General features: G+C 51.3%; 1 long non-coding RNA gene across 1 annotated transcript; it reads right to left on the bottom strand.

Moving 5' to 3' along the window:
* Nucleotides 1–5,343: 5,343 nt before the first annotated feature.
* On the bottom strand, nucleotides 5,344–7,812 carry LOC123790071 (uncharacterized). Its single transcript, XR_006778999.2, has 3 exons — nucleotides 7,680–7,812; nucleotides 7,326–7,389; nucleotides 5,344–5,481 (listed from the first exon to the last, which is right to left on the bottom strand). It is a non-coding gene; the product is annotated as an uncharacterized LOC123790071 (long non-coding RNA).
* Nucleotides 7,813–13,485: the final 5,673 nt, after the last annotated feature.

The raw sequence follows: 13,485 nt of genomic DNA, 5'->3' as shown, positions 1-13,485 counted from the left end.
TCTCTCTCCCTCTACCCCTCCCTGTGCTTGGCACATGTGCTCTCTCTCTCTCTCTCTCTCTCAAATAAGTAAGTAAATTTTTAAAAATCTCTGTGTGTAACTCATTAATCCTCAGAGCCAACCCGTGAAGTACTGTTACTATCCCCATTCTTTTTTTTTTTTTTTTTTAAAGATTTTATTTATTTATTTATTCGATAGAGATAGAGACAGCCAGCGAGAGAGGGAACACAAGCAGGGGGAGTGGGAGAGGAAGAAGCAGGCTCATAGCGGAAGAGCCTGACGTGGGGCTCGATCCCATAACGCCGGGATCACGCCCTGAGCCGAAGGCAGACGCTTAACCGCTGTGCCACCCAGGCGCCCCCTACTATCCCCATTCTACAGAGGAAACAGGTACAGAGAGGTGGAGATGCTTGTCTGAGGTCGCCCAGTTAGTGATCAGCTAAGCTGGGGTGTGAACCCAAGCAGCCTGGTTCCCAAGTCTGCACTCAGGACACCCCGCACCCCACTCATGTGTCCTTTCCTCCTTGGGGTGGGGACAACTTCCATGTGCAGCTCCTCCTGCCCTACCCCTCCTGTCCTGCCTGTTCCACTGTGGAGCTTGGTGGACTTAGTTGATGTTTTCTAGATTGTGTAGAATGGGGTAATAGCACATACCTCCTTGGGTTCCTAGGAGGATTGAATGATGGAATGCACATAATGTATCGGTGAGTGCTGGCCATTGATTTCATTATTATACATACGAGTTCACGGGTGGAGGAAGATGCAGAGGAGGGGACTCACCAGTTGAGTAGAGACATCTGGGAGAGAAGCCTAGCTATGTTAAATTCCTTAAAAAAAAAAAAAAAACACTTTATTTAGTTATCTGACAGAGAGAGAGAGCACAAGCAGGGAGAGCAGCAGAGGGAGAGGGAGAACCAGACTCCCCCTGAGCAGGGAGCCTGATGCAGGGCTCGATCCTAGGACCCCAGGATCACAACCTGAGTTGAAGGCAGATGCCCAACTGACTGAGCCACCCAGGTGCCCCAGTATGTTAAATCCCTACCCAGAGTGGGATAAGGAAAAAGGAGTGGGGACTCCTGGGTGACTCAGTGGGTTAAGTGTCTGCCTTCAGCTCAGGTCATGATCCCTGTCTCCTGGGATCCAGTCCCACATTGTGCTCCTTGCTCAGCAGGGACCTGCTTCTCCCTCTGCCTGCCACTCCCCTTGCTTGTGCTCTCTCTCTGACAAATGAGTAAATAAATGAAATCTTAAAAAAGGGGAAAAGGAGTGATGGGGTGGAAATCTTCCAGATCTTTTCTTGGACTTCAGAATACTTGTAGACCCTAGACCCCTTTATGAAAAGCCAAAGTGATGGGGGAAGGCTGAGGATGGTCGGTTCTTGTTCTTTTTCATTCCAGTGCTCAGCAGTGTCCTGTCGACGACGTGTAGGGACACCCCAGGTAGGAGATTGCTGCAGGTCAGCACCTAGACCCTAGTGCTTGTGTCCTGGCCTCTAGCACTTCAGAGCATCTGGCTGCCCTGTTTTTCAAGGTTCAGACTGTTATAGAATAAAAACCCGACTGAATAAACTGGAAGATCTAATTGGCTTTATTCAGCAACTTATGAACTGGGCAGTATCCTGTCCAGCAAGTCGAGGGGTACTTCCAAGAGCTGTACAAAATGCAAGGTTTTTATAGGAAGGAGGGTGGGGCAAGGAAGTTATTAGCAAAAGAGAAGAAAGGATTGCTTCAGGCAAGGTCACCTTCCCTTCTGGGGAGGGGCAGGGGGTCTTATTAGGTGGATTGCCTGCTGTTCCTTTGGGGAGGATGCAGAGGGCCCATGTGACAGATTACCTCATCGGTGTGTAAAGAAAATTCCCAGTGGTCGTGGGGGGGCCTGGCTGGCTCAGTCAGAAGACAGGTGCTCTTTTTTTTTTTTTTTTTTAAGATTTTATTTATTTGAGAGAAAGAGAACGTGAGAGAGAGTGAGCCCAAGCAGTGGGGAGGGGTAGAGGGAGAGGCAGAATCCTAAGCAGGCTCCATGCTCAGTGTGGAGCCTGATATGGGGCTTGATTTCATGACCCTGAGATCATGACCTGAGCTGAAATCAAGAGTCAGAGTCGGACACCCAACCGACTGAGCCACCCAGGGTCCTCTGTGTTCTTTTTTTAAATAAGACTCAGAGTATCTTGAAGCATTAGCAGAGGGAAGGGCTTCCCCTGATTTCCTCCCTGTTGGCCATTATCGAGGTAAAGTGAACTACTTTCTGAAGGGAGGAGGCTCCTGGGGGGGGGGTTCTTGACTTCCAGGTACTCAGCATGGTCTCCCTGGGAGAGAACTGGGGAGGCATTTCAGGGCTGATGGAGAAATGAGAGGGAGAGGAGCCCTGGCCGGTCTTCCCAGCCAGGCCCGATTTTCATTTGTCACCAGAGGGCCTGGAGGTGTTGGGTGGAGTTCCACTCCTGTCAACTCATACCTGCTTCCAGCTGGGGCAGAGTGTCCTGGCAGAAGCCAGACCAAGCCTCCCTTGGCTTTCCCCTGCCCCTGCTATGCCTTTTGGGTCTCTGATACTCACTTTTGGTTTTGTGTTTGTTTCCGACACTCACTTTGAATGGCAGAAGTACACACTGGTTTGGAGAGATGGGCTAGAAATCCATCTTTTCTTCCCCACTCGGTGCTCCTTCAAACCTTCACTGCTCCATTTCTTAGCCTGTGTTTAAGGTTCTGGGAGTCCATGCCCTTGGACGGGAAAAACGTACATGTCTATTTTCGCTAATCTTTCACTGAAATCTAGCATTTCCTTCAATTGTGTGTGTAGACATCACCGTGCAGTAGTACGGGTGGTTCCTGGGACTTTGTCCCGAGTGGGAGTCACCGCTCTTTTTATATCACACCGCGGTTGTGGCCGACATTGAGTGTCATCTATGCTCATGATGACTTCAAACTCATAGTCCTCGTCAGGCCCACCACCATATTGTATTCCAGTATAATTGGCTTCCTTTGTGATCCTGGGTATTTTACTTTGTGCATTTAAAAATCTTACTCTGGGGGCACCTGGCTGGCTCAGTGGGTGGAGCATGTGACTCGTGATCTCAGGGTTGTGAGTTCGAGCCCCATGTTGGATGTAGAGATTACTTAAAAACAAACAAACAAAAATCTCACCCTGAGAAGGGTCCAAAGGCCTCACCAGACTCCAGAGTGGTCTATGGAACAGAAAAGATGAAGGAACTGCTTCGTCTTGCCCACCGTGCCTCCTGCCCTCGGAGTCACCCTGCCAGTCCTCTCTCTGGGCATCCGGTCCCCACTCCTGTGTGTGGAGCGTGGCTGGCACCGTCCCTCAGCAGGCCGGCTACACGCTGCCACCTGCTGGGGTTGGCCCACGTGGCACCCTAATGGTGATGCCGGCAGGCCAAGTCTGGGGTCCCAGAGGGGGTCCGGCAGGACCAGCCGAGAAGCCATGGGGCGAGGTTACTTCAGGGAGAGAGAGAGGGTGCAGGTGCAGAGCGTCTGGGAGACTCAGGGAAGGAGAGAGTCCCGTCTACGGTCACGGTCTGGGATTTTTATCAAGGAGGTGCTCTCATGTATGGGTCTTCTCAGGTGTTCAAAGGGCCTAGGTGTTCTTCCTTGGAGCCAGGGGGTCTTGGCGTTAAGATGTCTTACTGATGGTCTGGAATCCTCCTAGGATGGCTTCCTCCGGTCATTCTCACCTGGTCCTGTCTTAGATGTTACTATTCTAGAGAAATCATTAACTCCTTGCCCTTTGTAAGGAGGACACAAACTGTTTGCATCAGGGGGCATGTGTGTGTGGGGGGGGTATGCAAGTCCTATCAAGAATGGAGGCAGTTAAAAGAGCACAAAGCAGATTTTTAGAAAAAGATTTTATTTATTTGACAGAGCGCGATCGAGCTCACGAGCACCCAAGCAGGGGGAGTGGCAGGCAGAGGGAGAGGGAGAAGCAGGCTCCCCAGTGAGCAAGGAGCCTGATGCGGGACTCATCCCAGGACCCTGGGATCATGACCTGAGCTTAATCAATTGAGCCACCCAGGCGCCCCACAAAGCACATTTTTTATGGGGTCCTTCATTTCCCTGTCTCGGTGGCTTTGGTTAGATGCTTGTGGTCCTTCTAGTCCTTCTGGGCATTATAAGCGAAGATGCAGACTGTGCCCCAAGTATTCCCGGAGGACCCTCTGTGCCGCTCCCACTCGGCACTTTCTCCTTTGCCGGGGTCCTTGAGGCCCTGGGTCCCTGCACTGCGCATGTGCGGTGCTACCTGGCCCACGATGAGGCCCCGGGAGCGGGTGAGCAGTACAGCCCAGAACCGAGTCTGGGAGCTAGAGGCAGGAGCATCTGCAGCTTATTATCAGGCCGAATGAATTTTTAAACATCAATTGCTCTTTGGGCACCTGGGCCAATAGTCAAAAGTTTGAGAAGGTGGTGAGAAGCTTCTCTCCATCCCTGTCCCCTGGCCTCTCTTCCCTTCCAGAGCTGCTCACCACATCTAAGGCCGAAATGAACGTGCGCTGGAACCCTGCCTTTTCTTATTTAAATTGTAAGATGTTAGGCCCCTAGTCTGCACCTGGCTTTTTTATTGAACAATATTGTCTTGGAAATTACTTCTATCTACATATAGTTTCCTCCTGGTTCTTTCCTTTTTATTTCTCAGGTCGTTTCCCAGCAGTTTGTTGAAAAAGAATGTCTTTCCATAGAAACAGGAGTACCCAGACACAGCCAGAAATTTCAAGGTAGTTCTAGAACTCATTTACCCACCTACAAAAGTCCAAGGATCCTGGGTTAAATAGTTCAGTATTCCTTTTTAGGGGGATCTGCATTTCAAAAGGGGCCTCACAGGACTATTGTACCTTAACTCCAAAAATGACTACATGGTAAATTTGGGGCGGGGGTCAGAGGTGGGGTGCTCTTTGGGTAGAACTCTTTGGGGTGTCCCCAAATCTAGGTGTTAGGATGCCAAGATCTCTATCCAGAGGTTAACCTTGTCTTCCCAAGCCGACCGTGGAGCTCTTTATAATAAATGTCTCTCTCCTAATATGGAAATCTCTGGCGACCAACCAGCTCTCCTCTCCAGCATCTCTCACCAGATATGTCAGGCAGGCCATCAGCCACTGGCTAGGGACACCTCAGAAAAATGCTCAGAGACCTCAGTGCTCCCCAGAGCTCCCTGGGGGTGAGCTGGGTAGATGGGCTGTCCTCTCCCCACACTGAGAGCAGCTCCAAGTTTATGGGTGTTTACATGTCACTTTCCAAATCAGCTTTAAAAAGCTGAGAAACAGGTGCTTTTTCCTAACAAACCACATGTCTGGCAGGGGGCTTCTTCTCATGTACATCTGACCCTTTCATTGCTTTGGGCCACTGAGATACATCCATAGATCCCAGGCCCACCCAGAAGTCTTCTCAGTGTAGTATGGTTTCCTGCCAGACTCACACAGCGGGAGAGAGACTGTCCAGACCTGCCAGTGCAAGCATCCTGTGGGCCTGGAAGGCGTCTCTGCAAAATAGGAAGATAGCATTCTGGTTTTTACATCAGTGCTTGATGAGTTTGATTACTGTGAGTCAGTCTTGCCACAAGGGATCCTCTCTGGCCCAGAGAACTAAGGGTTGCCTTTCAGACCATGGAGAATTCCCCCAAGTAAGTGCCCACTTTGCCTCTAAGGCCAGCCGACCCTCAGCTGGGGGGCAGTGGCTCTTCCCAGCAGGCCTTTCAGCGGGAAGCGTGTTGATGAGACTGAGGGAGCAGGCTCAAGTATCTGTTAGCTTTGTGTGAAAGAAACTCAGTTGCAGAGGTTACAGAGTCCTCGGATGTACAGTGACCAGGTGGAAGAAAAATTAGCATAAAACCATCCTGACTGCCAACAAACGGTCAGGGCAAGCGAATCCCCTTCTAGCTGAAAAATGGCACCACCAGTGTGTCTCCTTCCAGATCAAACTCGGCATTGTCTGAAAGAAACCAGTTCTTGGGAACATGCAAATTACACTGGCAAAGTATGGATTTGCGAAAGAAAAGACAGATTTTTAAATTCACATACATGCATGTGAGTTCACAGAAAAGTGTGATTCAAGGAGGTGGTTAGAATTGGGGGCTTTTATACCATCCTAATGGCGGGGGGGGGGGAGAAGGGCATTTACAGAAAAACAAGTGGCTTTTAGGGAAGATAAATGGGCCCTTAGGAAAATAGCAGGTATGGTAGTCTTGTGACCATATCTGTTTATCTGATTTCTTTTTTTGTTTGTTTTTGTTTTGTTTTTGTTTTATGTGACTTTTTGATACCAATGCAGGCTTCTCTCCAGTGAAGAGTCCATCTTCCTTGGTTGCACAACTCCTGGGGAGGGGACTTTTGACAGCTGGCATTCTTTTGGGAGGTTTTGCTTTTAGATCTGGGCGTTCAGGAAAAACAGCTCCTCACAGCGAGAGATTCTGGATCCCCTCAGTATGAATGCCCCTCTTTTCCCCCAGGCTGTTTGGGTGGGCTGCAGGGGCTAGGGCTTTGGCTCAGCATTCCTGAGGCTGGCACAGGGAGCTTGGCAAGAGCAGAATGAGAGCGGGGGCTCCCCAGCAGAGGCTGCACAAGGCTGGGGGAAAGGGTCACGGCGCTCCCGTGATCTAGGGCCACGGTGTGCACAGGAGCACGGACTGCCAGGGTCAAATCCTATGTCCTTGGGCAATATTCTCAACTTCTCTGCGCTTCATTCTCCTCCTGGGTAAAACCCCTCACAGGATTATAGTGAGGATGAGATTAGTGAATGCATTTAAAAAGCTTACTACAGAGCCTGGCACATAGAAAGTGTGCAGTCAATACAGCCAACTTCTCTAGGCACCGGGGATAGGGCAGTGAGCAAACCCAGCCCCCGCTCTCCCGGATCTGCCATTCTGGAGAGGAACCTGGGAGACAGAGCAGTACGTGGCATCATGAGATGACAGTGTGTACCAGAAGAAAACGAAGCAGGTGAGAGGCAGAGACGAAGAGGTAGGGGCTGGCGTAGATGGTCAGAGAAGGGACAGCTGAGCACAGACCAGAATGACGTGGTTTCCGAGGAATTAGGATTGTTTTGTTGCTGTTTCACCTGCATGTTCCCAGGTCCCGAAATCAGTCCTTCTCTTGCCCGAGTTTCCACTAGCCAGCGAATGGGGACTGAGTCAGTTCCCATTGCAGGTGCACACGTGGCTGACCCTCCCTGATAGTGTCTGGCCATGGAGTTAGTGGGGTGAGCCAACAGGGGGCCCCAGGTCCCGCAAGTGAGTCAGGGTGGTGGGTTTCTGGCTTTGATCTCTCTTCTGCAGCCAGAAGACACTTGTGAGGCCAGGGCCTGCCCCCCTCCAGGAGAAGAGCTTACTTGTCTGCAGGAGCAGTTGTGCTGGGGAAACTGGCCAGCTGTAGGGCTTCAGGGCGAGGCAGGGCTTCGAGAACCAGAATAGAAGGTCTAAATTTAAACCCGTGTCTGGAGGCTTCAGGGAGCCCGGGGCCTGTGGGCCCTGGGGTGGCTCTGTCCCTCCTACCCCCCCCTTCTCCCTCCTCCCTCCCTCCCTTGTCCCTCCTCCCTCCCTCCCTCCCTTTTCCCTCCTCCCTCCCCTCTCCCTTCCCCCTCCCTCCCACCTCCTGCCTCCCTCATCTCCTCCCTCTCAGAATGGAAACTGTTTCTTTCCTGGCTGCCTAGAGCTGGTTTCCTCCCAAGGAAATAATGTCTCACCGCAGCTGAGGCAGACTCTGCCCCCCGGAATTTCCCTGCAGTGGAGAAACACCCCGCTGGCCAGCCGAGCTGTTCAAGCTGTTCGGAGATGGGACACACCTAGAGCCTGCTTGGGCACCAGCCAGAGGGGGACACGCCCAGAGACACACAGATGTAAACAGAAACAGAAACAGAAACGGGCTGGGAAAACCCAAGGGGGGGGCTACCCTCAGGATCAGGTTCTAGTCCCAACTCTCCACCTCCCTGTGAGCCTCGAGCAAATCATCTCCTTTTCTGAACCTGTTTTTTCACCTCCTTAATATTAAAATAGATCTCTTGAGAATCAAAATAGAACAGAACTCTAAAGAAATCAACCTAGAAAGTTCTTTGATTATTTCAAAGATGTCGCTTTCTTTGTTCAAAAATATTTTTAAATTCCTTTTTTTTTTCCCCTTTCTGAAAAATTCCTTTCAGAACCAGTTTTAGGCACTCATAGGTCTGCCTTGTTACTTTTGCAGACATTTCATTTTTGTCTAGAGGGATCACTGCCCATGGTACCGAGAGACTTTGGGCTGGTTCCAAACATTGAGTTAAAAAGATTCCTGCAAGGACAGTGAAAAAGGGTCTGTCAGGTGCCATCACTGTTGCAAAATTCCCCCAATGCCCAAGGTCGAGGGTGGGGCGGGGGGGGGCAGAGAGGGACAACCGCTCCTGGAGGGGCCAGTTCCTTTAAACCCTCAGCTGTAAGCAGGGTCCTACTTGAGCTTCCCATAGTCCAACACTCAGACACAGGTCTGCACACACACGGCCAAATGGAAACTTCTAGTTTTGGCCACCATCTCCAGAGGCAGCAGTTCAGGAGAACCCCAGCTGTGCACTGCTTGTGCTTTTGTGCGTGTATTCACTGAGGCCAGGCACAGGGGCTGTCACAGACCTGATCACATGGGCATGGTCCCAGCCCAGACACCTTGCAAGCAGGCTGCGTGCGCCCAGAGACTGTAGCAGGAGAGAGAGCGCCAAGGGGACACACCCGGACACGCTGGGTTGCCCGGTAACACGGAATGCCGGCCCCAGGGACACACACCCTCACTGGGGGGATGACACACTCACACTGTTTCCACACAGGCAAGACTGCACGAAGCAGGCTGCCCCACGCACACGCTCTTCCCATGCAAGCACGCCCACCGGGAAATGCCTTCATTCAGAAACAGCCCTGCAACTCAAGAGCTGCTCACCCACACCCCAAAATGCTCCCCGGGTGTAGACGGTGCCGAGCAAGCCCCTTAAAACTCCCAGTCATACTCAGGGACACACACACACACTCGCCTGAGTGGTCAGAGTCTAGACTCCTCACGTCCTTTTGTTTCCTCCCGGAAAACCTTCGGCTTTTCCATTTTAAGCAGCCAGTGACCAAACGGTCTATTTCTGTAACTTCTTAGTATTCACCAAAGATTGTTCTTTTGAAATGCCTATAGTAAGTTACAAAGAATGCCTCTGACCTTTGTTTTCAAATTCAGCTATGCAAAACGCTAAACACAATGTGAAAACTCAGAAGACAATTTTTAAAAATTCACAGACAAACCATGCTTGAGGACTTTTTCAACTTTCGGATGTAGGAGAAAGGCAGGCTTACTGACTTCGTGGTGATTTTTAAAATTCCAACTTGGTAAACAGGAAAACAACTTTGGAGTCTTTGTAGAGTGAGCAACAGGAAGAGGCTCGTCTGGGCAGCACCCCTCACTTCTTAGGGATGGAGAAACCGAGGACTCACCCTTGACCCGGTTTCCACCCTCTGCCCTTGATTCGGCAGTGTGGTGTTTGGACTGCCTGACTCACAGCAGAGGTGGCCTCACTTGGGTCCAAGGACAGCCCCCTGTGTAGGTTCTGTCCCCTTCTTTGGATGTTTCAGACACTGTGGTGGTTTTAGGATGAGAGAATCTGGTCTTCCTGGCCACAGCAGGCTTCTTCCCTCCTGTTCCATCACCAGACAAGACCAACCTAGAGACATCTTCAGATCTCTACACTGGCGCTGGCCTGGCCCTCCCCTGCCATCCAGAGCCTTCCTTCCACGTCTCTTTTCCCCTTTGCCCTTCCTTCCCTCCCTCTCTCCCAACTTCTGATAGGAATTCCCGTGTGAATTTGGAACCGCTACCTTCAGGGAATAGGGATCTTGCCACGCTCAGCCTGTCCTCCCAGAGTTTAAGTCCTCTCCCTCCCTCAAAATTCCTTTCTATTCTTACTTTTTATAGAGTAGTCCCCCCTTATCCGCAGGGAGGGGAAAAGGCAGAGGGAGAGAGAATCCTAAGCAGATTCCATGCCGAGTGCAGAGCGCTACTCGAGGCTGGACCCACGACTTTGAAATCAGACCTGAGCCAAAACCAAGAGTTAGATGCTTGGGGCGCCTGGGTGGCTCAGTCGGTTGAGGGTCTGCCTTTGGTTCACGTCATGATCCCAGGGTCCTGGGATGGAGCCCCGCGTCAGGCTCCTTGCTTATCAGGGGGCCTGCTTCCCCCTCTGCCTGCCGCTCCCCCGCTTATGCTCGCGGTCTTGCACTCCATCTATCAAATAAATAAAATCTTAAAAAAAAAAAGGTTGGATGCTTAATCGACTGAGCCACCCAGGTGCCCCAACTGTCCTGTTTATATTATATTTATTTAAGTTCTGAGCAGCTATGCCAGAATGTTATTTTGTATTTTGTTACCTTAATAAAAAATGCAGTTAATAAATATTCTGGGGTGCCTGGCTGGCTCACTCGGTGGAGCATGTAACTCTTGATCTCGGGGGTTGTGAGTTCAGTTCCCACCCTGGGTGTAGAGATTACTTAAAAATAAAATCTAAGGAAAGAAAAGAAAATAAATATTCTGAGCTAGGGTGAGTCTGAGGGTTAACTCATCCCCTCCCTAGCCCTGTGACCCATGGAAGGGTCCTCCCCTTCCGTTTTTCATTCTGAGTGTGTGGCACCTTGGGTTGAGTGAGGCTGTGGAGATGGGTAAGGACGCTGTGTGGAGAGAAGTTGATGGGAAAGCAGGAGGGAAGCTTTTGGGAAGAAGCTTGCAGGTTAGGTGAGACTACAGGTAACCAGAGCCATGATACTGAGCCATATGTCTGAGGTGAGAAGTCCCTGATAGGAGGAGATGGTGTCAACAGATCGGGGTCCACGTGTCTCCCCCATCACCCACCTGCTGTTGCCATGGTGACGGGCTGTCCCAGGCCTTGAGGGTGAAGGTCTCTTGGAAAGGAAAATCGACCTGGAGAATACCCTTTTATGGAAAAGTTGTCAAATCACCTGAACTATCCTCTGTGAGTTGACAGAGCTCCTTAACGTGGCTCAGGATTCTCCAGTGAGCCTCATAGCTGCAGGATAGCTGCGTGCTCACTGTGGCCATGAGAGCAGATTTTCCCTGAGAAACTGAATAAAGGAAACCTCACCTAAAATAGAATCGGTTGGGGACGCCTGGCTGGCTCAGTCAGTGGAGCGTGCAAGTCTTGATCTTGGGGGTCGGGAGTTGGAGCCCCACTTTGGATGCAGGAATTACTTAAAATAAATGAGGAAGTAAGTAAATAAGTAATTAATTAAAATAAAGAAATACAATGGAGTCCATGGGGCAGAACCAGGAGCTCTCCCACCACACCCCAAGTCCTCAATGGCAGACCCCAACAGGAAGAGACAGTACCTTGCATTCCCAACGGGAAGAAGCCTATGCTTTACTCCACACACACCCCCCCCCAGGAGGAAGGATTATCTCCTTGCCCAGCAACAGCCCAGCCAATGAGAGGCTGCCACAACGCAGCCAATGAAAAGCCGCTGCACTTAGAGCCTCCACTTTAGGGGTGCCTGGGTGGCTCAGTCGGTTGAGTGTCTGCCTTCACCTTCCATCCTGATCCTGGGGTCCTGGGATGGAACCCCACGTTGGGCTCCCTGCTCAGCCGAGCCTTCCCCTGCTCCCCCTCCTTGTGCTCTCTCTGTGTCAAATAAATAAATAAAATATTAAAGAAAAAAAAAAAGAACCTCCAGTTTATTCTAGTGGACTTTTTGTTTATAAGAGCTCCTGCCAACACCTTTCCTCTGCTTTGTGTGAAGCCTGGAGCACTCCTCACATGGCAGCCCCCCACCCTGTGTCCCCAGCAGAACCCTTACAGAGGTGGACTTTCACCTGCTTACTCATCAGATTCTTCTGGGGAACTTGAACCAAATGGGAACTCTAGAGCCCCTGGCAGGCTTCCTGACGCAGCATCGGGGTGGGGCTGGGTGGGGAGTCCGTGCTTTTAAAAAGCCTCCCAGAGACCCTGAACCAACAGCTGGGCATCTCAGCTGCCCGTTCCTCTCCAGCAGGGGCTTGCTCTGGCCAGGGGTCCTGCTGCCTTCAAGGCTTGTCTCACGTGCCTTTACTCCCTCAACGTTTCCCCCTGAGGTGCCCCCTACACTTGGTCAAATCCGGAAACCCCAGCCCACCCCTTCAGTGAGTCCTACACCTGTCTTCCCCTCCCCTGAACAACTGCCTGTGATGTTCATAGGGTCTAATATGTTTAAGTTTATTTTTAATTTCACAAGTAGTGCAGGAATATACCTTTAATATAAAACAGTTCAAGAGACCCAGATGGAGCGAAGCCTCTTGATCCTCCCTTGTCCCCCACTCCCACACCAGGCTGAGTCGGGGGGTGGGGGTGTCATGTCCTTCCAGGCTCCTGTCCATGTATTTCCCACCTAGTTTCCAGATCTGGGCGGCGAAGAACCATCTTCCCTCCCACCCAAGACCGCTCCTCTACCCGTGACCCGGCAGCCTCCCCCCCAGCCTTTGGCCTCCGCTACCCCCTACCCCCCACACTCCCGCTTCTCTCCCCCCACTGCCCCCCTACCCTCATGCACACACGCACACAGATATACCCAGGTGTTTCTTTTCCTGAAAACAAGTCTTCCTGAATCCTTACATGCCTTTAACCCGCTCTTCTATCAGTCTCTCTTCCAGCCAACTTCTTCGACAAATGTCTCCTTGGCCAGACTTCATACCTGCACCCGTCAGATCTCAGCTGTATCCCCCAGCCGAAGCCCCCACCCCAGGGAGGACACTGGCCCAAGTCCAGGGGTGGAGGGTCCTGTCAGCCCAGTGCTGCTGCCCGCCCCCTTGCAGAAGTGCTCTGGCTTTGGGGGGAGGCCTGGCCATCCATCTGGAGGCTCCACTCCCAGGCAAAGCCCCTTGACACTGGCTGGCCCCCCAGCAGTCCACACAGCCGCTTCAGGAGGTAGTGAAAGGGCTCCTCATGCAGTGCTCATGCCCATCTCTGTAGTCACCTCAAGGTCTTTGGGCTTCTGGAAGCTTTACCTTCCAGGGAGGGAGGAACCAGCTCCCGAAGTTCTCCTGGGGTGTGGCTCACCCCAGTGCTCTGGACATGTTCTGACAGCCAAGGCTTCCAGAAACTCCAGAGCCTGAGATGGGCACACAGCTCAGTCTCTTAAATACAGAGGCTGGGATGGGGAACTTTCCTGAAGGAGGAGGAACAGGAAGAAGGGACTTACGCTTTACTACCCTTCTTCGAACATGCCATCATAAAAGAAAAGCAAACAAACTTTTGAATTACAAACATTCCCCCCAAATTCCTGTATTCGTTTCCATTGCTGCTATGCCAAGTTATCACGAACTTAGTGGCTTAAATCAACACAGATTTATTCTCTTACACTTCTGGGGGTCAGAGTCCAACACCACGATGCTGACAGGGCTTCATTTCCCCCTGGAGCTTCAGGGAAGAATCTATTTTCTAGCCTTTTCTGGCCTTCAGGGGCCGTTTGCATTTCTCCGCTAGCGGCCCCTTCTTCCATCTTCAAAACACA

This window comes from Ursus americanus, chromosome 1 (assembly GCF_024610735.1).
Source record: "Ursus americanus isolate L20-20 chromosome 1, mUrsAme1.1.p, whole genome shotgun sequence".
In the NCBI taxonomy this organism is placed as follows: domain Eukaryota; kingdom Metazoa; phylum Chordata; class Mammalia; order Carnivora; family Ursidae; genus Ursus; species Ursus americanus.
The sequence above is the reverse complement of the archived record's forward strand: the minus strand, read 5'-3'. Positions and strand labels throughout refer to the sequence as shown.